The 24,756-nt window shown below is 46.2% G+C and overlaps 1 protein-coding gene across 2 annotated transcripts in view; it reads right to left on the minus strand.

Moving 5' to 3' along the window:
* The window catches only part of Crtc3 (CREB regulated transcription coactivator 3), a 103,664-nt gene that overhangs the window by 46,825 nt on the left and 32,083 nt on the right, over positions 1 to 24,756 (minus strand). The gene's annotated exons all lie outside the window — the stretch shown is intronic.

The raw sequence follows: 24,756 nt of genomic DNA on the forward strand, positions 1-24,756 counted from the left end.
AGACGGGGATGATAACTTCCATTCAGACTTGTTAAGGACATGAAACAGAGGACCAGCAAGATGGCTCAGTGGTTTGGGTACTTGCCACCCATGCCCGAGCTCAATCCCCAGGACCCACGTGGTGGAAAGAGAAAAGTGACTCCCATGAATTGTTCTCTGACCTCCATGGGGATCATATGAGTAAGTAAATAAATGTAATAAAAATAAGACAAAGTAAAATGAAATGAGATCCTTTATGTGTGGACTGCTCTGTCCCAGCTAAGTTTGGGTATTAGAGGCAAGCATAGGTGTGCATATGATCTGGCATGCTGGGAAGCACATGAGAGGTCACCATATGCATCCTACATTCCCCTCAACAGACCAGACCTCTGTGAGACTCTGCGAGGCTCTGCCTGCTGCGCATGCTGTACCACCTCTGAGAGCTAGCTGTAGCCTTCAGTGACCGTCTGGGTGAAGGAGCAGAGAGAGGTTAGTGGACCACACGAGTCGCTATGGCAGTGGTCAATGACTAAGGAGCAGACGGATGCATGTGTGATCCAAATAAACGCTCACGCCCTTTTCTTTCCGCTGTGAGAATGCTAAGTCGAAAGTGGGGCTGTTCCTTCTGCCTGGACTGCAGGAAGACACAGGAGAGCTTCCATGGCTGCCCCGTGTAATCCCAGAGAAAAGCGGACATGTGCTGAGAGCCCCACGGGATAAGGCTGACTTCCCGTGGCAAACCCTCTGCTGTGGTAGTGGGGCAGGCAGGGCTGCACTGAGGAAAGCCGGGGGCACCGGGGGCCATAAAGCCTGAAGACCACAAACTGGTCCTATATACTGTTAGGAGGACTTCAGCTCAGCTCCCAGGAGCGCTGTAGATTCAGAACCTGAGACACAGGAGACCTCACGCAGTATTTCAGAGCTATCTGGGCTGCTGTGTGGGCAGCTCAGGGCAGCCCAGCATGTTGCCAGCACAGCATGGGCAACAGGAGCAAAGCTGTCTGAAAGAATTTCTAGCAATTCCAAGCATTTGTTGTGGGAGAAATCCAAACTCAGTTGTCCTTCTGTGGCTTTTGTTTGTTTGGGGTAATTTGGCAGCTTTTTCTGAAACAATCAAAGGGGGCTAGCCAAGTCATCTCCTGGGGTCTGGAGCTAGAACGGCTCTTCAGTTGGTTGATGAGCACCAGAAGAGGAGTGTAGCACACAAAGTTGCCAGTGGCAACCTAAACATCAACAGCCTGCAAGTGCAAGTTAACACCAGGAGCCAGAAAGGACCTTAGCAGTCTAGGGCTGGCCTGCTGGGTTCTGTCTTACAGGATGACTTAATTATTAAGGGTGAGCACAGGGAAATGTCTGGGTAGCCACCAAGGGAGGAGAAAGATTCTGGGCCTAAGTCACCAGTCTGTGGGAGGGCAGACTGAGAGGAGAGCCTGATCCAAAAAGAAACAAGATCTCGAGGAGCTCCAGAGGTGAGGGCAGGCCGAGGCTAACACTCAGGTGGCCAAGGAGACGGCTAAGGCCATTTCTTCCTTTGTTTTGGTAAGTAAGCTATGAGGAAAGGGGATATTTGGATATTCAAAGTCGTTTAAACAGGCTCCTTATCTTACAGGAGTGCAAACTGAATGTTTGTGAAATATACATCTACCAGGGCAGCAAATGAGTTTGCCCTTGCAGTGATGGATAAGGTATGGGAGATACAGCTGTGGCTGAGGGCAGAACCTTTCTGAGATGGCTCTTCTCAATCCCAGAATGTGACTGTTCGTTCACCTGCTCGTCCCACACCACCCTCTCCTCCATCCCTTCAGTACTAGGCAGGCACTCTACCATGAGTTATATTCCCAGGCCTGGTTGGATTTTTGGTAGCTGTCATTTTGTAATTTTCCAATATGGTCTTGTTAAACTGTCGTTCTGGTTGGCTTTTGAACTTGTGAGTCTCTTGCCTCAGCCTCCCCCAGTGGCCCAAATTATAGGCTTACAGCACTAGGTCTCTGCGAGTTGTGAATTTCATTGAGGAAATCTAGAGCTAATAGCTCACTGTATTATACTCTTAGGGCACTCTCCCAAGACCTTGGGTAGGAATCGATCTCTCCCACCCCTCTCTCTATGTGTGGCATATGTGCACACATGTGCACAGGGGCATATATACACAGAGAGAGATTTATTAAGGAAAAGTAAGAAAAAATTTGAGTGGGAAGGGTTCCAAGATAGGAACACCCTAGTTTTTGGTTGTTTGTATGTTGTTTGTAAGCAAGTTCTGATGTAGCCCAGGCCACCCTCAAACTTGCTTCTTAGCTGGATGACCTTGAACTCCTGATCTTCATGCCCACACCTCGCAAGTGCTGGATTGCAGATACATGCCACCAAGGTACCAGGCAAGCACTCTACCACTGCGTTCCATCCCCAGCCTGGGAGGGCTCTTTACGTGTGCAGGTGACCATACATGCATGATCACACAGGTGTCCTCGTCAGATCGCTTCTGAAATCTACAGCTGTTGCAGCTGGCTTCCTCACCCCCCCAGTGACTAGAGGAATACACTGCCTCTATTATAGATGCTACTGCTCACCACTGTGGCTTATACTTGCACTGAATCTCTCAAAGGCTGTGCAATATTGCTGGCATATCAATCCAGTTGTGGTTAATTAGAAATCCCGCATCTTTCAAACTTTATTGGCAAACATACAGGGATTCCGACTAAACCCCATTTGGTCATTCAATGAGCTGAAGTCTGAGAGCCAGAGAGCTATATGTTAATTTAAGGGTGTTATCATTATTATAGGTCTGTGTGGTGCTGGTGAGATAGCTCAGCAGTTAAGAGCACTGGCTGCTTTTCCCGAGAACCTGGGTTCTGCAATCCAGCACTTGTGAGGTAGAGGCAAGAGGATCAGGAATTCATGGTCACCCAGCTAAGTAGCAAGTTTGAGGGTAGCCTGGTCTACATCAGTTTCCAGCACTCTCATGGCAGCTGACAGGGAATCCACACCCTCTTCTGGCCTTAGAGGGCACTGCACTTATGCATTACATAGAAAAAAGCACCATATGCAAAATGCATAAAATAAAAAGAAATGAATCTTAGACAAACAAACAAAAGGCTGGATATAGTGACATATGCCTTTAATTCTAGTGCTTGGGAGGCAGAGGCAGGCAGATTTTTTTTTTTTTTTTTTTTTGTCTTTCTTTTTGGCAGGCAGATTTCTATGAGTTCAAGGCTAGCCTGGTCTACATAGTAAGTTCCAGGACAGCCAGCTAAGTATAAAGACCATGCCTCAGAAAGATAATAATAGTAATAATGATAAAATTTAAATTTCACATAGGTAATAGTACATGACTTATAATTAACCAAGACATACTTTATTTCTACAGCAAAATAGAAATATCAATTCTAGCTCAAGATTCTTCTATATAAAATGATTAAAAACAGAAAGATATGATTACAATATTTTCAAGGAAAATATGAGCTTCTAAGTACTAATCTTGAACTCATAGAGCCACCTGTTTCTGCCTCTCAATCGCTGAGACTAAAGTCGTGCACCACTACTGCCAGGCTTTCTTTTTTTGGTCTAAACACTAATCAAATGACAAAATAACATTCTCACATGTAAGGAGTTCTATTGACATTTTAAAAATATACTGTGGTTGGAGAGAGAGAGAGAAAGAGAGAGAGAGAGAGAGAGAGAGAGAGAGAGAGAGAGAGAGAGAGAGAGAGAGAAAGCGCACATGCACAAGCAAGCATGCATACACGTCTGGGAGCTTATATTAACCTAGCCTTGGTGGAATGTACCTATAACTCTAGCTACTCCAGAGGTTGAGGCAGGTGAACTGCTTAAGCACAGAACTTTAAGGTCTGCTGTTTTTAAAGTGACAAAAGATCAAGTTTAGCCCATAAACAAATTTTTGAAAATTCTGGTTTATAATGCTAAAACATCAGATCTTTATAGAGCATTGCTCAACTGATATTGTCAAGCAGAACCAATCTCCATATGCAGCGCTCACTGGCTGTATAGACACAGTGATGAGTACAGATTAAAGAATAGATAAAACTGCAAAAGCAATAGAAAGCCACCGTCCGTGCCAGTGACCCGTACTGGCCGGAAACTTCATTATATCATGATGCAGTATCATTTACGTGGCTGCTTCAACCATCTCAGCAATGAACAATGACAGAAGCAGATGGGAGCCAAAGATCATTAGGAAGAGAGCCCCTAGGAGTCTCTCTTCCATCCACACAGAGACCCTCTTCTCTTCAGCCTACAACAGCGGAAGCAAGGTAGGGACTGGGGCTGCTGGTCCATCAGTGTGCGCTAGACAAATGACTCCATCCCTGGAATTCCCCAGAGGGCAAGTGGCTGGTCTTCCTTCTAGAGATGGAGACCAGGTCCAGACAGATAGAGTGATTTTTCTCAGGAAGGCAAAACCATGGTTTTGTTTTTGAGCCTGCCTCTCACACAGCCCACGCTGGCCCTAGGCTATGTTGTCAAGGTTCCTGCCTCTGCCACCTATGTGCTGAGACTACAGGAGAGCATGCTCAGCAGTCTGTAAACCTGACCTCTGAGTCCCCGAGCTTTACTCCTGCTCTTGTCACTTGGCCGCCTTTGCCAAATGGTCTATATAGAATCAACTGCTTCTGAGATTTTAGGGAGACTTCTAGTTGCTATATACATTCTTTATTTAGACTCCTCCTGCCCAGGTGAACTAGTACTTGCCTAAAATCCCAGCGCTGGGGAGCTGAGGCAGAAGGCTCTCGTGTTCAAAGTCAGTGTGGTCTGCACAGTAAGATTCTGTACCCAGGGGATCGGCAGATGGAGATCTGCATCCCTTAGGCTGTAGCTCAGGAGTAGAACACACTTACAGAAAGCCCTTAGTTCATTAATTCAATCCTCAGCAACACACACACACACACACACACACACACACACACACACACACACGCTTAATTGTTACTATGTTTGTAAATCTATTGCAGAGCTACAATTCAAGTGACAATAACCTGGTGTAAGATACCCAACTTTGCTACAGTGCATGCAACACTCCTAGTGGGTTGACAGTCATCTATGACCTCACTTGAGGTAGGTAACTAACTTAACATTTCAAAATGATCAGCTGGCTAAAAGCCCTAGAGCTGCTTGCTGGTCAGGCCACACTTCCTGCTGCAGGCTGACAGAGCTCCTTGGACAGCCCTGCATTCCTCTGCACCCGGCCCAGCTGTCCCCTACTTCCCTGATAAGGGTAAGTGAGGTGTCTGCAGGCAAGTCTGGCTGGAAGGTAGGACGATAGACAGGGTGAGTTAATGCTTGGCCAGAGGTCACACTTAAGTGGATCACTGAGCCCTACAGAATGACCCCTTAGCTAGCCTGTCATGGAGAAGTTCTTTACCTTGTTTCTTTAGATTTTGGTAAATCTGTAAAGACTGACCCCTGGTATTGAACCTACTTCAGTTGAGGAAGAGGAAAAGTTGAGTGAAGGCAAGATCTCTGAGCAGGCTTTGTTTATACTTGGGCTACAAACGGAGAGAGGCTACAGGCCCCTTCTTCTTAGAAGGGCACATGCAACCAAGAACAACTGTGTCTCTCTTGAGGACCCTACAGGTTCCTCATGATAACTTAGTTAGAGTTCATATTCCTGTAATAAGACATCATGACCAAAGGAACTTGGGGAGGAAAGGGTTTACTTGGCTTACATATCCTGGGTCACTTGGGAGAAGCCCAGACAGGAACTGAAGCATAGACCATGAGGAAAGCTGTTTACTGGCTCAGGTCACTCTGATAGAAGCATTTTCTCAATTAAGATTCCCTCTTCCCAGGGATGTTTAGGTCTCTGTTGACAAAACCAAGCAGTACACGTGGTGACAAGCCATCTGCCCACAGTCAGATGTGACAGTCAGATGTGCCAATGCCCTCCGAGGCCCCCTGACTGCAGCACCCATGTGCCCTTGCCCTCTGCAGCACCGTAACCCAGCAGACCGGCTCTCAGTTCACACAGGCTTACAAGCTCTTAACTGTTTCAGAGCCGTGCTTTGCTCCCAGAGTTACCTCTTCCTCGCCCTTCCCCTTAAATGCCACGTAAAGGGGATGTGTAAGCCGAATTAGATAAACCAAGCTAAAAGAGTATTTTACAAAATATAAAATGAAACATGTTTTTGATGGTTCGGTTATTTGTTTTGGCAGCTAAGGTCAAAATCAAGGCAACTGGTATGATTACAAAGGACTGGGCCAAATAATCTGTCCAAACAAGAAAGGCTGGGTATGGTGGCACGTGCTTGTAACTTTAACCCTCAGGCAGCCAAGGCAGCAGGTGAGTGCCAGGCCAGTCGGGATACAAAACAAGGCCAGCTCAAAGAAAAGAAGTTACAAAGGCACAATGAAGAACAACACCCAAAGCTGTCTCCAGCTAAGCTGGAACTGCCAGGAGGAGGAGGGGGAGGCAGCATCTCTGGAGGGGCTCCAGGCTTCCATCCTGAGGAGAGGAGATGATGCTGAACAGATTCAGACACTCAGGGTTCTAACTCCTCTCTTCAGCACCCACACGGTGCTGCCATGGGTGGGAAGGAACCAGACCCAGAGGCTGGGTCAGTAAGAGACAAATGCCTAAAGACAGCCCAAGGATCCTCCAAGGGTAAGGCTCAGGCCGATACATTAGGCCCACTTTCAGGAAGGGAACCAAAGCACCCACCACAGAAGATGGTAGAGGAGACAGCCATTGCTGGCCTGCTCCTGTCCCTAAGCCCTACTGCATTCTGACTCACACCAGATTCGCCGCTGTGATTACACTTGGTGAGACACTTCACTGAGTTTCACAGAGATCTAAAATTTAGATTACAATGAGGAAAAAAAAAAAACCCTAATAGGGGAATAGACGGAACAAGAGTAGCAAACTGTAGAAGATACTAATGTGGACAATGCCATCTCAGGCCTGGTGGCAAGGGGCTGGGATGTCAGCTCCTCAAGAGGCTGAAGAGAGAGGATCAAAAGTTCAGGGCCTGCCTGGACTACAGAGTAAGTTCAAAGCCAGCCTGGGCAACTTAGTGAAACCTTGTCTCAAATTTAAAAGTACAAAATGGATGCAGATACAATTCAGTGGTAGAATGTTGGCCCAGAACACCCAAGGTCCTAGGTTCAATGCCAAGCAGACAAAGGGGGAATAAAACAAACAAACAACAAACTTGGAAGATACTGAAACTAGTTATCAGTATATACCGTTGGCTACACAGTAAGGATATGTAGCTGTTTGGCAGGGCATTGCCTAGCATGGTAGGTTTGATCCCATCACTGGAAAAAAAGATGAACAAAGAACAAACGAGTCTTTAATTTCACAAAAGAAGTAGTAAAGTATAAGAAAAAGTGTATCAGTAAAGAATAAAATAGTCTGGACATTTAGTTAATACAGCACATGATAATTCTAAATATAGATATTGAGCTAAATAAAACCCTGTAACCCTCACATCCTGTTTTTGGTTTAAGAGCATAGGATACACTCCTCACCTGGTTGCTTGCTCGTGATGAGACACACAAGTCACTAGAACTTGTGACGACTGTTTAGGGCAGCCAACCCAAGCACACAGTACAATACCTTCAGCTCTCTTGCCTCCTCCAGGGCCCATGGACATGAGGATAGATATACTCCATCCTCAGTGCAGTCCTCGGTTAAGCAGCACGCTTCTAGCCCAGCTGCAGTGCCCTCAGAGCACTCACTGTCTCCGGGGGGGTGGGGGGGCATCTGCTCAGATGAGAGGCTGCTAAAGATTTACAATCAGTTGTCCCCAGGAGGAACCAAGCTACCCAGAGAGAACAGGTCCGGGGAACCAGATTCTTTTGGGGATGTTAGTTTCTGTTTTAGTTTTTTCCCCTTCCTTCTTTCCTCTTTCCTGGATTCTCCATTTAACCAAAACTGGATCTGGTTGCTTACTTATAGCTGAGTTAAATTGGTTTGAACTCTTTTGTCAAACAAATAGACAAACGTGTAGGACCTGGACAGAGTCATCTCCTATCTGAAGCCCCAGCGTCTGCCTCCAAGTGGAAGAACTGAGCCCGGTTCTACTGGCTTCACTTGTCACACAAGTGAAGTGTCCAACTCACAGACTTTAGGAGCTCCTGAGCCACCATAAAGAAAGATGACAAGTGACCCTTCACTGACTTCTCACAGACTCACTAGCAGTGACTGTCCAGACCACAGAACAATGGTGGAAAAGGCCCCCAGTCTGGGCTGAGACATCTCGCACCCGGGGATTTTAATGAGGGAAAGCTGACATAGTGTCCTCCCTAACCCAGCCCTCAGGGGCAGATCATTTACTTTTCTTGGTACACTGAAAATGGGTACAGAGAGATGGCCAAGAGTGAAGCTGGTATATTTGTGGAACTTAAATGTCTTTGTTTATATAATGAGCTGTTTGCTTCTTTGTGACAGTGGGGACACCAGGGTCTCAGTACAAGTTTTAGGCAAGGACTCTGCCCCTGAACTTTATTCCCTCATCCAGAATCTGAATGCTCTGAGGTGATTTTTTTTTATTATTATTTCATCTGATGCTTCAAGTGAAAGTCACAATCAGCGTGGACCAAAGAACGTGACATATATAAAGTGTGCTAACCCGTGTGACATATATAAAGTGTGCTAATCTGCACAACCATTTCACCATTTGCTCCAACACCATAATGAAATGAGGAAGCTAGAACCTTGTCCCTCACTTTGACTTTCTGTGTTTCTTACTTCTGCTTACTTGGGGGAATATCTGAGGTTTTATAGTTTCTGGGAATCATTTGTAACAGTGATGGGGTGACAAGCTGACAGACTGTCACTGATTTGTGTCATAGCTGGGCTGTGGAGAGAAAGCCAGGGTGAGTGTCAGCTTAACGAGGATGCTAACCTCGCTCTTCTTTCTGGGGCTATAAGCCAACCTTAAAGCCCATTCGCTGAGGCTGAGGACCAGGTGTGGCAGACTGCATGTACACCTCCTCCCTGACCCAGGGATGCAGGAATGCTTCCCGGAGGATGCTGGTCCCAGCAGGCAGAGTCAAATAAAGGCAAAGTTCTCTCAGACTAAAAGCAAGGGTTTGTTTCTTAGCTGCTGAACAGACAAGTCAGGGGCACTCTGAGCCAAGAGGAACTAGGAAAATCTAGGCCCACGGCCAGGAAGACAGCTCAGGTGGAAAAGTGCAGGCTTGGCATGCACAAAGCTGGGTTCCATCTCAGCACCCCATAACAGGGCATGGTGGCCACACAGTTGTACTCCCAGCACACAGAGGTAGAAGGAGGACCCCAAAACAGTTCAAGGTCACCCTCAACTGCACAGCAAATTGAAGGCCAGTCTGGGCTACACGAGACCCTGGCTCAAAAAGAAAATTCAAGCCTTGTTGGAATTATTATTATTTTTAAAGGCAATCAACTATTTTTGATCAAGTTATTTTAATGAGTATTTATTCACACTCTCAACAAATGAAAAATATAAAGATTGAGAGTGTGAGACACCACTGATCTCATTTCCCCTTCTTGCTTCCTGACAGACAGACAGGGTAATAGCTGCGTGAGTCCTTAAATGAATGACTATGTAAACACAGCAAGTAGGAACAGACCTTATTCTACTCCTCTCTTTTAGCACCAACAGTAGCATGTCATACAGTATAGCCGGCTGTTTCTGTTCTGCTGCAGCTGTGCGCGCATGTGAGGAGACCAGAGGTCCACACTGGCACCTACCTCTATCCATAGCCACTCTTTTCTGAAAAACTTTCTCACTGCTCTGGAATTTGCTAAGCAGACTGGTCAGTGACTCCAGCTCTTCAGGGCCGGGATCACAAGCACGCACCAGCACGCCTGGCTTTTGTGACTGCTCTGGGTATTGAACCCACGTCCTCCTGCGTTTACTGAATTACTCCAACCCCCTTTTTATTTTTTAATTTTTTTTCAATACTAGGGCTTAAACTGAGGGTCCTACTACTGAGCTGAGTCTGTGTCCTCAGCCATTGCTTTTTAATGCTACTTTTTTTCTTTATTTACTTTTACGTGAAGGTAGGGCAGGGCAGTGTGGAGGGCAGCACACACGCCACAACCCACGTGTAGCCATCACAACACTTTCAGGACTCGGGTCTCTCCTTCCACCACTGTTCTGCTGACTGAACTCTGTTATCATGCATAGCAGCAATCCTTTAACAACTGAGCTGCCTTGTTGGCCCTGCTACTTAAACATTCTCACTCTTTCACTAAATCCCCGGGGCTGATTCCACCTTCAGTCTTGTTTCCAGCTGCCCCTCCTGTCTTCTTTTCCTTCAGCAATCCTTCTGCTCCAGCCTCCAGAGAGCTGGGTCTGCAACTCTGGTTCTTTGCTGTCTTCCACATGTCCATACCCTCAGTGGAGTCCTCTCCTCCAAGACCATGATTTCTCTAAGCCCTTGACAGGACCAGGACCTCACACACACACACACACACACACACACACACACACACACACACACACACACACACTTCTTCCTCTTCCTCCTCTATTGGCTCTTCCCATGAGCACATGAGCCCAGCCAAGGAAGGCTCTCATGCGTGAAACTGGGGGAGGGGCGGGACAGAAGGATTCACCATCCTCCCTCTGAGCACTCTTCTAAGCAGCCACACTTCCTCAGCTCTCAACTCCCAGCCTTGTCCACTCCACTCAAACTCCCAGGGCACCACAGCCTTTCCTTGTCACTAAGTACAAATGGACTTTTCAGTACCTAAGTCACTGACATCTCTAAAGTATCTGAAACTGGGATTATGTGTAATATTTTGGAACCTGTTCCATGATTCCTGTCTCTGCAGACTTCTGAATACAGGAGCCATCCTTCAAGTGCTAACTTCTCCAGGAAGTGGTCAGTCACACACTCTACCAACAGCCAGGTCTCTCCAGAGCTGCCAACTGCAGTCAACAGCCCATGGGCTGGGTGCCTGGCACGTCAGTGGAGGTTGCTGTGTGCCACCCTCTCACCTGGCACTGACTTGTCACTTTGCACTTCCTCAGGCACTGGCCCCATGGAGGCTGGCTACCCCCAGTGTTTGGGGCCCCCCTTGAGCACTTTCCCTTTCCCCTCTCTACCTGGGTCATGAGCAATGCTGGTTACGATGACCCCGATGACCCCGTGTCTTCCACACCCACCTTGATCCTTAACTCCGATCACTTTCCCCACAGTGTCTGAAACGACCTTGGGATTGGCTCTTTTATCTTTGATTGTTTTGAGTCAAAGTCCCACTTGTGTAGCCCAGGCTGGTCTGAAACTTACTGGATCCACATGGTGTGACACCATGCTGAGCTATAACTGACTTACAACCAATGTAACTTCAGTTCTAAAAGATCTAGTAGCCTCTTCTAGCATTCAATGCCACCACACATAGGCACATACAAGTACACATAGTTAAAAATAAAATAAATTAGCTATGTACTAACATTATTGCTCAGCTAGTGAAAGTGTTGGCCATGTTAAGTGAAAGCTATTAATTACTGAAAGTTATCCTTTGACTTCCACACATATCACTGTAGTAAATGCATGTCCACACTCACAAATACATGTTATACACACACATATAGTAATAAATAAAATTAAAATATTCAATGGATATGGTAACACATGCCCATAATCCTAGTACTCAGGAGGCTGAGAGAGACTGACTTTGAAGCCAGTCTGAGCTACAAAGCAAGACCCTGTCTCAAAACTGGGGTGAGGGGGAGGAGAAAATAAATTCCAAATAGTAATAGTATTAGGATAGAAGATGAATTTTAAAAAGAGTGAATGAGAAATCTTAAAGTGAAGACTATTCTGAACATACTGAAAGTGAAACTCAACATTACAAATACCAATGTCTTCAATATACAGAGCAGAAAACCCCCAGACACATTCTGAATGAAGAGGTTGTTTGGAATATACACAGAAGACTGTAATAAACAAGGCAAGGGGGCCCCCAACAGTCCCCACCTCTCTCTGCTTGGCATAATCCTCAGCCCAACTGTGGACAGGGCCTGCACACACCTCTACTAACCAGATACAGCCGCGGTGATGGACAGGGCCTGTGCACACCTCTACTGACAGGATACAGTCACAGTGATGAACAGGGCCTGCGCACACCTCTACTGACAGGATACAGTCACAGTGATGGACAGGGCCTGTGCACACCTTTACTGACAGAATTCAGTCATGGTGATGGACAGGGCCTGTGCACACTTCTACTGACAGGATACAGTCACGGTGATGGACAGGGCCTGCACACACCTCTACTGACAAGATACAGTCACGGTGATGGACAGGGCCTGTGCACACCTCTAATAACAGGATATCACCGTGGTGATGGGCAGTACTCCCAAAATGATACTCCTGCTTTACTAGCAGAAACACTGGAAAGCCTTCCTGGCTTACAGGAGTTAGCTGCTGTGTGCCTGATGGACATGCTAGACAAGTCCACATGGTGTGAAATGGCCTCTAGGAGCTCAGAGTAGCTGCTGCCCCAAGCAGATACCACAGTGCTTTAAGCACAAAGTAAATCTGACCACCCTGGGGAAACACAGAAGATAATCCCCAGCTGAGTCCCCCATGAGGCCACGCCTCTGCCCATAATTGGATTTGAGCCTGGTGAGCCCCTGAAACTGACAACCCAGGCAAGCCTTGTCTGGGACTTCACCACAGAAACTCCAGACAATAAAATGTGTGCTGCTTTAGCCGATCACACTTAAGGCAATTTGAAATGTGACAACAGACAACTAACATACCAAAAGCCAATTTGCTCAACATAGATAAAGTGTTTTTATATGCTAACAAAAGATAAGGTACTCAGAATTGCTACTGGCCTCAGAAACAAACAGCATCAGCCTGACTTAGGTGTGACACCTCCCCGGGATCTCAGAATGCTGTACACATGGGGCTCACTCAATTTTATTTGTTGAATGAATTAATTTCACTCATAGTAAGAGTGCTTGCTGACTTCAACAGGAGAAACCTTCTCCAGCTTTTGCCTGTTACATCCTTGGCAAAGACAATGACAGATATGACTTAAATAAGCATTTCCCCATAGAAGACACATAAATGGCTGAGGAGCACATGAAGAAACGCTGCCTCTCTAGCGATCTGGGAAGCACAAAGTCATGAGTTACCACTTTACACCTGTTACAATGACTATCGAACAATAAAACACCTCAAAGCTTCCAAGCTGCTTCAGCACAGCAAGAGGAATGAAACCAGGGCAGACACTGTTGGCAGAAAGGAACTATAAATGGTGTGAGCGCATAAAGAGCAAGCTCCCAGAAACTGAAAGTAAGGCTGGGATCCGGCTGTCGCTGCTCAGCAGCAGAGCACAGCATGCACAAGCTCTGGGTGTATTCCCTAGTGCCACAGAAACTCGAAACACAAGAGAAGGGGAATGCAGTTTGCACACCTACACTCCCAGCTCCCCAGGAGTTCCTTACGGGGACACACTTCTGGGGACACATCCAAGAGCATATTTATAACCATTCTCATAGCTGCTTTAAGTACAATAGCCAAAGGGTGAAAACAACTCAAGCATCCATCATAAGATGAATAGGTAATTGGATGGTATATGCACATAAGGTAATATTACTAAGCCTTTAAAAGGAAGGAAATCCTGTCAATACAACATAGATGAGCCTTGAGGGCATCATGCTAAGTGAGAGAGACTGGTCACACAAAGACAAAGTTTGTATGATTTCATTTATGAGGCCAGGCCCAGTCAGAATCACAGGTGCAGAGAGAAGAATGATGGCTGCTGCTGGGGGAGGAGGAGAGGAGGAAGCAGGCAGGGAGGGGGGAACGGGAGCTGTTAGTTAATGGGTACAGACTTCCTATACTCTAAGATGAAGAGGTTCTGGGGATCAGTTTTGCACAACAATTGAGTACACATAACATCACTAAACTGTACACATAAAAATACACACACACACACACACACACACACCACACACCTTTTTCAAGGACCAGATCTCACTGTCAGATCAACTAGTGTCAAGCTGGCCAACCTGCACCCCAGCCTCCCACACACTGGATGACAAATGGCACGCCTACCTGTACAGCCCTTTATCTTGTTGCTTTGCCTCCTGGAACCTGTGCTACAGACACCATCAGATAAACATCCAAAAGTGAATGACATCAAGGATGGTCACCGCAGTTTTGCTTTAGGGTTCTTGCTTTGGTTTTTGAGACAAGGTCTCCTGTAACTCAGGTTGGCTTCAAACTTGCTGTGTAACTGAGAAAGACCTTGCATTTTAGGTCCACCTACCTCCATCTTCCAAATGCTGAGATTACAGAATATGCCCCAGTTTTGCCTTGTAATAATGAAAAATACAAGCTATTTAGATTTATCTCTTATGAGGCAGGTCTAGCAAATGAAAGTATTCTATACTGCTCTGTGTGTGTGTGTGTGTGTGTGTGTGTGTGTGNGNGAGAGAGAGAGAGAGAGAGAGAGAGAGAGAGAGAGAGAGAGAGAGAGAGAGAGAGAGAGAGAGAGAGAGACTCACTATGTGGCCTAGGTTAGACTTGAACTTGGGCTCAGGTGAGCCATCCTACCTCATCCTTCTGAGTGTGTGAGAATAAAGTGCACACCACAGAGCCTAGCAAGTGCTGCACTAACTGAACACGAGAGCTAGTGTGGTCAACCACGTACCTAGAATGTTCTAGGACCTGGAGCTGTCCCTGGCACTGGAAATGGAAAATGAATATAAAGGAATTGGGGAGAGAATTCAGGGGAAGAGGACGTAATCCGTGTGTGTGTGTGTGTGTGTGTGTGTGTGTGTGTGTGTGTGTATGTGTGTGTGCGCGCGCACGCATGTGTGTTAGGTAACACAGTGACGGATGTGTAAAAGGACAGTACGTCTATGTGAGCTGACAGGCTTGCATGTGCACAGACACCTCCAGAAAGAGGAGAACAGTACTTGGCAGTAGGAGCCCTGCTGGGGACTGGAGTTGGGTGTGCAGTGAGTGAGAGAACAGGCTTCCGCTTTCCATTTTACAATGGTTCAATAGTATTTGAGGGTTTGGGGTACTTTTGTTTTGTTGGGGCTTCTTATTTGTTTTTCTGTCTGTTTGCTTTGAGACAGGGTCTCACTATGTAGGCCTGGCTGTCCTGTTTGTATGTTAAGTATAGATTTTCTTTTTATTTAAACAAAGTGGAGGGGCCAACAAGCAAAGAGCGAGAAGTCATTCTTACAGTCGTCCTGCACTGTCCTAAGATAGACCTGACATCCTCAGAACAAGAGTGAGGTCTGTGTTCTGCTCCTCACTCTAGGCTCTTCCCATCCCCTTCTCACAAGGATGGCAGTTTCAGACTCGGCAAATGTCTGGTTGCTCAGACAGCACATGCTTTCTCCTACCTCCTGGATTTATTTGCCAAACACAGCTTTTCTTGATAGAACACTCTGCTCCAACTTCCAGTGGGTCGCAGTTCAACACCTCCTCCTCCTCCAGGAAGGCTTCCTTTGCTGCAGTCTGGATTAGGCAGCACTCTGAGGAGCTCCAGCTCTGCATTACTCAATTGCAGGTTTATCACATAGTATTAAAAATTGTAAGATCACTGCCTGTCTCACTGGGCTAAAGTTCCCCCTAGCAATGACCTGGCAAGTCTGGGTCATGACCGTATCTCTAGCATCAAGCAGGGTGTCTAGACCATAAACTGTATTCAAAAAATATGTGAAGGTTTCCTATTTCTGTAGCTTGTTTTGCTTGAGAAGGGGTTTACTTGGTTACCCAGGCTGCCTCAAACTTTGACAATCCTCCTGCCTCAGCCTCCCAAGTGCTGAATTACAATGAACTGAACAAAACTATCAGGTGACATGAGTACATTACACATAGGTTAGAGACACAGAACAGGAAGGGCAGATGATGCTCTTTCCATTCAGATACAACTACTGCTTGTGTCCAGTGTTTTTGTTTCCTGTGTTTTTTCTTGTCATGTCTCCCAAGCTGGACACGTGTCAGGGCCATTCTGGCTAGGGAGTACTTTACTGCACCAGGTGAAGCCCAAACCTTTTGTTTTATTTTTGAGCAGTGTACATGCAGAGCAGACATGCTGCCTTGCTCACTGCTGAAGATGCTGATGCTGCCTCAGTAATGGCTGTGCTGCTGAGACCTCAGGTGGTGTGCTAGAAGGATAGGCATGGTTTGGGTTCTTCTTCAAATCACTTCTTCTGTTGGTTGGTTTTATCAGACAGGGTCTTATGGAGTCTGGACTAGCCTCAGATCTGCCATGTAGCCAAGGACAGTCTTGAACTCCTGATTGTTTTGTCTCTGCCTCCAAAGTTCTGGGTTTAAAACATGTCTGCTTGGCTTGTTTCTTAACCTCCCCAGTTATTTGTTTACTTGCTTGCTTGATTGCTTAAAGCGGAGTTTCACTACACAGCCCTGGCTATATAACAAGACCTGACGCCCTCTTCTGGAGTGTCTGAAGACAGCTACAGTGTACTTAAATACAATAAATAAATAAATCTTAAAAAAAAAAAATTAAAAAGAGCTGGGGTGCAGCCCCTGTCTAGCATGCAGAGGGCCTGGGCGTCCATCCCTGCTGCGCGCACAAGCACAGGAGATCCTAGTGGCTGTCCTACTTCTCTACTCGTGCTTACAGACAACCCCTCCATAAGAGTATAGTGGCTGCACTCTTATGATAGAGTCTCCCCTAGTATAAGCAATCCAAAAAATCTTTTATGTTTTGTTTTTTTCATGGCAAGGTTTCTCTGTGTAGTCCTGGATGTCCTAGAACTCTCTATGTAGACCAGGCTGGCTTCAAACTCAGAAATCAGCCTGCCTCTGCCTCCCAAGTGCTGGGATTAAAGGCGTGCACCACTACTGCCCAGCTAAAATCTTAATATTCTCTATATTAATGAGAAACATGATCTTAAACTGCTTTTAAAAGACATGTACCAAATTTCAATGTCTGTATACTAGGCACAAATTTCAGTATTCTCACCAACACCAAAGAGTTAACTCAAATTGTTCCCTAACTGAATGGGTTAAAAAGTCTGAACTGTTAGCCTAATAATAATTAGCCTGACCTGGCACTTAGAGTGCACATGACACAATGCTAATGTTTCACACATGTCTTATTTAATCCCCACAGCAACTCTGTGAGAAGGGACTAGTACTACCCCAATAAACAGATGAGGAAACTGCGGCTCAGGCACTCCATGTGCTACAACACTCAGGAAGGGAAGAGGCAGGGTCTGGCCCAGGCTCTGGAACTCCTGTCACCCCTCCTGTGGTGAAGCATTTCACTGATTACAGTGACAACAAACACTTCCAAAAGTGTCTACACGGCTTTAGTTTCCTATGTCCTGATGTACCTATGGGAAAACAAAAAACAAACTCAAAGTGCCAGAGGTTGCTGAATCCAAAGATCATGAGACTAGGGGTACAGCGAAGGGGAGCCCTTGCCCAGCACCGCTGGGAAGGCTGCAGTCCTGGCAGGGACCCATTTGCCTTTTCTCCATGACTTGGGTGCACAGTTCTATAAGTGTCAAGAACCAAATGTAAGGCAGAGAAAAATCAAACAAAGGGTACCAAACAATCAAAGGGTGCCAAATGTCACCCCAACACAGCTCCAGGAGCTCCTGAAGCATTCATTCCTCGGTGTGAGGTTGGGAGACCAGAGTGCCTCAGCCCCAATGATGTCATGGGGTTAACAAATGAAGAAAGCAGGAAATGGTTTCTTTTTTTTTTCTTCTTCTTCTTCTTCTTCAAGAAATACTCTGGTTGAATTTCCTTAACAGGTCTCAACTTCTGCATTCAGAGAAAATAGTTCTGTTTCAGAAAACCAACAAAAGAAGAAAAGCCATTGGCAGGACATCTATGGTTACAAGCATAAACTCTAGAACAAAAGGGCCTGGCTTTAATCTGCCCGTACTACACAGCTCTGTGGGCTAGGAAGGTCCTTGAGCCTTATTAGCCTCCATCTTTGCCCCCGTACGTTAGCTGGGGACAGTAATAGCACCTACTCTGGGGTTCCTGGGAGAAATAAATAACATACGCAAAGCCCTTAGCCACCATGTATGCCATGTGGTCGTTTTTACGCGCCCAGGATTGGCACAGACAGCTATAGCAGAAGCACAAACTGCTCCTGGTAGAACCTGATTGAAAGAAGGGGAGGAAGTCAGATATTATGAAGCTCACCTGTCATCCCTGCATCAGAGAAACAGAGGCAGGAGGATCACTGTGAGTTTCAAGACCAGCCTGGTCTACATAGTGAGATCCAGACTTGCCAAAGCTATATAGCAAGGTACTGTCTCAACAGCACAAAACATAAAAAGAAAAATGAAAAAGAGAAAAGAGAAAAGAAGAAGAAAGAAGTGAATTTTCCCTCTACTTGAGAAACAAAGGCAAATACAGTGGCCAATTGCACCTGGGCTGTAAAGCTTCAGACTGGGCAGCAGGACTGGCTGAGCTGCTGCTGGCTGAGGGCTAGATCTCTCTAGCTTCCAGTTTTCCACCTATGCACTGAAAGAGTGCAGTCTGCTCTGCTGCTACAATTTTGCTATTCCTCAAGGGCAAGTAATCAAAAGGGACAGAGGACTGTGACAAAGAGGGCCGCTGCTGCTGCTGCCAGAAACCCAGTCAAGGCTACACGAGGCTCCCAGGCCCTTTGTTTAGCAGGCTCTCCACTTTGTTTTAAGTTACATTTTAACTCAGAAGCTTTTCTAAGCTTTTAGGTTTTTTCTTTTTAATTATCATATAATAACTACATGTATTAAAACTCGTAGATGACTACCTTGATTAATTAACTTTAAACAACTGTCAAAAACTACTCAGAAGCTAAACAGGCACAGACTGGTCCAATGTATCTGCTGAGCAATTTCATGAATGCCAAGATGTCGGTGAGATACTGAAGAGGTAAGTTCGGGCATGGACACTTCAGGGGAGGGAAAACCATGTTCTGTGTGGCCATCTCTGCTCTTGCTGGGCACTCATCCTCCTGTCTGCCTGTCCACTTCCCGGAGTCCACTTCAGGGAACAGACTGCTAGCTCTGGCCTTTCCCGACCAGGTTCCAGCGTGAAATGCTCAGCACATGGGGGACTTGGGCTGCCACAGAGACACACTTCCTTGGAAGATGAGGAAGGGAAAGTTTGCTGAGGGGTGAAGGTGGGCTTAGATTAATAAAAAGATTGCTCAGGTGGCCGAGGGAATGAAAAACCAAGCAAAAGTGACACCACGGTAGCTATCTGAAGGTTCCAGGAGGAAAAAAAAAAAAAAAAAAAAAAAGCAATTATACAGACTGGAAAAGAATAAAACACATGATTGATTCTGTGTATTCTATTTTATTTGCTAAATAAGAGCAAAGGCCTGGGAAAGATAAACTGGGTCAGAGTCATGACACTGTCCCTTGCCACTGTGCGACCTTTGGTATGTCACTGTCAAAGCATCAGTAAAATGGGGATGAAGATGCCAACCTGTACTCCAGCAGGAGAATGAAGTGGCAGAGCACACAGACAGAGCTCAGGCACGCAACAGCTCTGTCCTCTGAGCACCATTAGACTCCTGCCGAGAGACTGGAGTACAGTTTAGGGAAGTGGGTTCAACCCGCAGTACCAAAGCCAACCCGGGGCCAGCAGGGGCAGCAGCCCACACCTGGAGTCCTGGAATCCAGGAGGCAGAGGCAGGAGAATCAGTACAACCTCAAGGCCAGCCTGGTCTACGTTGAGAGTTTCAGGCTAGTCGGGGCTAGACAGTATAGACTGTCTCAATCAAATAAACCCCTCCTGGCTAACACCGCGGAGAAGTGTTTCCCTCTGCACTCAGGGAAATTACGCCAGGGCTGGTGAGATGACTCAGTGCACAAAGTGTTTGCCGCCCAAGACTGAGGTCAATTCTGGAGCCCATGAAAGAAGAAGAAACTCGCCTGCTAACACACGCTAGATGGGGATCGGGCACGCACACACACACATTCACACATCACACACAATAATAAAAAAAAATACATGTGTAAAAACAAGATGGCATCCTCAGAACCCAGATGGTAGAAGGAGGGAACCAACTCCCCTTGCAAGCTGTTCTCTGACCTCCACACATACTCTGTGGCTTCCAATATCTACAAACACACATGTGTACACACAGAGACACATATACAGAGAATAAACAAACTAGAATATCTAGAGGTCTAGCTTGGAGGCAGTGTATTTGCCAGCACTTATGAAGTCCTGGGTTCAAGTCCCAGGATCCTCCTACTCCCCTCAAAAACAGGAAGTCTAAGCTGGACCTGCCGGGGCAAGCCTGAGGCTGGAAGGCTGAGAGCTCCAAGTCTGTCTGAGTTACAGATAAGTGGGAGGTCAGCCTGGACACCTCACTGAGACACTATCCCAAAATAAACCATTTAAACAGGGATGAGGACGTGGCTCAATGATATGAGTGCCTACTTAGCAAAAGCCACGTTCAGTCCCCAGTACTGAGAGATGGGTGTCCAACAGCTACTACTGTGACTTCCTCCAACAGGCTTTCAGGAGAAAATGGGAGGGGGAAGCTTTCTGAAGTTACATCCCCAAGAGTAAAGAAAAAAAAAAAAAAAAAAGAGCTAAGACACCAGCTATCTGTTGCCAAGGAAACCAATTTCTGTACCCAGGGAGTGCCCTGAACACAGACTGTATTTTTGAACAGAGAAACTGCTACAGAGCCTGGCATTAAGGCCAACAGAGAAACTTCCACAGATGGCACTGACTCTTGGAAATCATCCAAAGTAATGATCAACAACTAAGTCTTCATCTTCAAGTTTAAAGTATAAAACCCAGCTGTTTCACAACACAGGGACCAATTCTAACGCCTGAAATGTTGTGAAATTTTGTAAGGAACTGGAACAAAACTCTGGCTGATTCTACAGCCAAAATATGTGGAGACTTAAAAATTTAGAGACAGGCAACGTGCTGCCTGTGGTGCCCGCCCGCCATTCTTTAACGACCTAACCATCAGGGCCTGGTTCCAGAGAGAGGAACAAGAACTGACTTTCAGAGTCCAAACGTGAGGGCGCCTGGAGAAACAGCTTCTGCTCGCGGCCTGCTCTCCCACTGCCTAGACCTGCCTTCTTTCTGATAGCCCCTGCCTATCCCGGAGCTGCATTCAGTGCCTTCACACACCATCTGGATGACCCCAGCCAGGCCGCTAAGACTTCAGCAAGGTTATTTTTATCCGGCCAATGAGGAGACACTCTGATGTTAACCAGCCTGCACAGATTCTAAGGAGCTTTATGTAAGGCCGGTATGGTAGCACACGCCTGTAACTCTAGCACTTGAAAAGCTGACACAGGATTACAAGTTCCAGGCCAGTCTAGGTTACACAGTAAGATCTGGTTGAAAGGATAGGGGGTTGTGGGGCGGAGGGCATAAGAAGTTAAGATTGTGGCACAATTAGCAGGGTGCTTACCCAACACTTGTGAAGCCCTGGGTTCAATTCCCCAGCACGGTATAAACTTGCTATGGTGGCACATGCCTATGGTCCCACCACTTGGGAGCCAAAGACAGGAAAATTAGAAGTTCAGGGTTGTCAGGCATGGTAGCAGCCACCTTTGGTCCAAACACCTGGGAGGTAGAGACAGGTGGATTTCTATGAAGTCCACATCAGCCTGGTCTATCTACAAAATTAGTTTCAATCCAGCCAGGGGTACATAGTGAGTCCCCTCCTGTCCCCCACCCTACACAGAGTTCTAGGCCATCCTCATCTGGGTTCTAGTGCAGCTTTGGATACATAAGACCTCACCTGAAAAATGAAAATAAAAGATATAAATAGCAAAACTTAGTTCTCTAGCCCTAGACAGCATACCACACAGAGAGGAAAAGTGAGATTAGCATTTTACTGAAATCACACAAGGCAGCCCAGTTTCTAGCATTTCACTCAGCAGAAGTTGGTACAGGAATTTTGCAATATTCATTGAGCAATAACTACATACTGGGCATTATTCTGAGAATATTCATGTATATTAGCTAATTTAATCCTTCCAGTCTACCTTAGGTACTCTTAGCAATAACTACATCCCGGGCATCATTCTGAGAATGTTCATGTTTTAGCTAATTTAATCCTTCCAGTCTACCTTAGGTACTTAGACACCAGAGCTCACTGGTGCATAAGTTAGGCGCAGAGAGGCTAATAACCTTGCCTACTGTCCCAATGTGAGTTACTGAGCAGCTAGTAATGAGATCCAGTTGGCCTTCAGGGGCAACACCGCTGATCACCAACCAACCTAAGATGTCAAATCGGGGTATGAAAATTGTATTTATTTCATGCATCAGATGGCTGACAAGTTTTAATTGTTTTGTTTGAGGCAGAGTCTCACTAGGTAGTCTAGGAAGGCCTCAAACTTGTGATCCTTGTACTTCGACGTCTAGAGCGCTAGGATTACAGACATGTGCCACGGTGTCTGTGACTGGCTCTGCAGTAAGTGTACTCCTGACCTGTGCTCAGTCCCCAGCAGCCACAGCAGGCATCTCACAGCCATCTGTGACTTCAGCTCCCTCTGTCTAGCCTCTGCAAGCATAGGAATACACACATACATAACACACCAATAAAAATAAAAATCTGGGGGCTGGTGAGATGGCTCAGTGGGTAAGAGCACCCGACTGCTCTTCCGAAGGTCCAGAGTTCAAATCCCAGCAACCACATGGTGGCTCATAACCATCCGTAACAAGATCTGACTCCCTCTTCTGGAGTGTCTGAAGACAGCTACTTACATATAATAAATAAAATAAATCTTTAAAAAAATAAAATAAAATAAAAATCTAAGAAAGAAAACACTTGGGACACTAGGGACATAGTTCAGCCAGCAGTGACTGAGTACATGTAGAAGGGCTGGGTTTGATCTCTAGCACAGCATAAACAAAAGAGAGTTGGAAAAATGCGCACCCAGGGGTGGGGGTGGGAGAACAGATGGACTTGTATAGCAGTAAAGGTATCTGAGGAGTTGGAGAGACAGTGGTTAAGAACACATACTACTTTTGCAGAGGACTCAAATTTGGGTCCCGGAACCTACATTGGGCAGCTCACAACTGCTTGTAACCGTAGTTCCAGAGACACTACTGGCTTCCATCAGCACCTCCACTCAGGTGTACATAACCACCCTCACATAATTAAAAGTGAAATAATAAAACAAGGTATCTGAGAGACCCATTTTACTGAACACCAAGTGGCTCAACCTACAAGATAAGATGTCTGCACAAGCTGGGCAGTGGTGGTGCATGCCTTTAGTCCCAGTACTTGGGAGGTAGAGGCAGGTGGATTTCTGAGTTCGAGGCCAGCCTGGTCTACAAAGTGAGTTCCAGGACAGCCAGGGCTATACAGAGAAACCTTGTCTCAGAAAAAAAAAAAAAAAGATGTCTGCACAAATCCAACCTGGTCTAGGAAGGCCACTCTGGCCATTCAGGGCAACAGTCGAAAGCCTAAGATTTCCAGTTCAGATTCAAAGCACACCTGAGCCAGTGGAGGCAGCATCTGGGCACCACACTCACTCCCCAGGTCTGCAGCACCCAGGCCTTGGCGGGTCTGCAGAGCCGGTGGTCTGATAGGAAGCCATGGTACTTCAGAAGAGCCTGCCAAATCCTGGCCATATGAATTATGCGTCTAGCTGCTGAGGTTGTCTTTGGAGTTCGTCCCACGGGGACGTCTGAAGTATTTCTCATCTGCCCCATTTGCTTTGCACAGCTCAGGGAGGAGGGTGGAGTGAGCTCAGAGCAAACTGCCCTCGGAGAAGACGACAGATGCCTGATAACTTGGAGGCCAGCCCATAAATTCCAGAACTCTTTTGAAATTTCTGATTATGTGGCCAAAATCTGGGAAATGTTTGGGTCTCCTTGCCTCTGAGAAAACATATTCTCTTTCAGGAATCTGCTCAAGCCAGTGTGAAGGGCCATTATAAGTGGCACAGACTGCAAGTCAGGGTTTAGGGCTGTCCTAGCTGAATAGGAACCCCAGGAACCCCCAAATGGTCCAACCCTAAGGAAATGTTTGCTGAGTGAATGAATCTGTATTCTCATTAACTTGAGTATCAACCAACCCTGGACCTCTAACAACATGAAGAGAAGATATTACTAACAACATCATTAAACAGTGATGGCGTATGAGAAAGACTATTTGTAAGACAGCACAGGTCTCTACTATTCAAAGAATCCCTCCCAAGTTAATTAGAACGAAACCAAAAAGAAAGCTGGAAAGAGTTATAAACAGAAAGTATCTAAAGGAATTCCAAAAGGCCAATAAAAATATTTTTTAAAAAATTCAACTCTACCAATAAAAAAAAAAAAACCCAAGAAAATGACATACTCAAGATCTCCCATAAGCCTCCATGCAATCTGAGAGAAGGTCAACTGTCCACGGTTTATATGTAAGGAAACTGAAGCTGTGGAGGGTTAAACTCAGCAGTCGAGACAGGGCTGAGACTGGACACATCTAGTTGCTGATGATCTAAAGCTTATGCTCCCGCAGCCTTGCTGCGCCATCTGAACACCCATCTGTTGGCTCAGACAATCTTGGGTAGGTTGTTAACCTCGGCTTTCTACCTGTAATGTGGGGATCTCAAGAGCAGCCCCATATAAGGTCACCACAAGACTGTGCATACATATAAGATGTATTATAATACACATAAAATGTGTTAACGCACAGGCAAAGAAACCTTTCAACTTTCCACTCTTGAAATCAGTCAGTAACTATGAACCGCTTGCTACTCATGAGATGAGACTGTGCTAGACTGTGGCACCTTTGCCTTCTGGAGTTTTCGTCCTGATAAAAGATAAATGGCAGACAAGAAACTGATCAGGTAGCCAGGCAGTGGTGGCGCACGCCTTTAATCCCAACACTTGGGAGGCAGAGGCAGG

Source organism: Mus pahari, chromosome 1, assembly GCF_900095145.1.
Source record: "Mus pahari chromosome 1, PAHARI_EIJ_v1.1, whole genome shotgun sequence".
Lineage (NCBI taxonomy): Eukaryota > Metazoa > Chordata > Mammalia > Rodentia > Muridae > Mus > Mus pahari.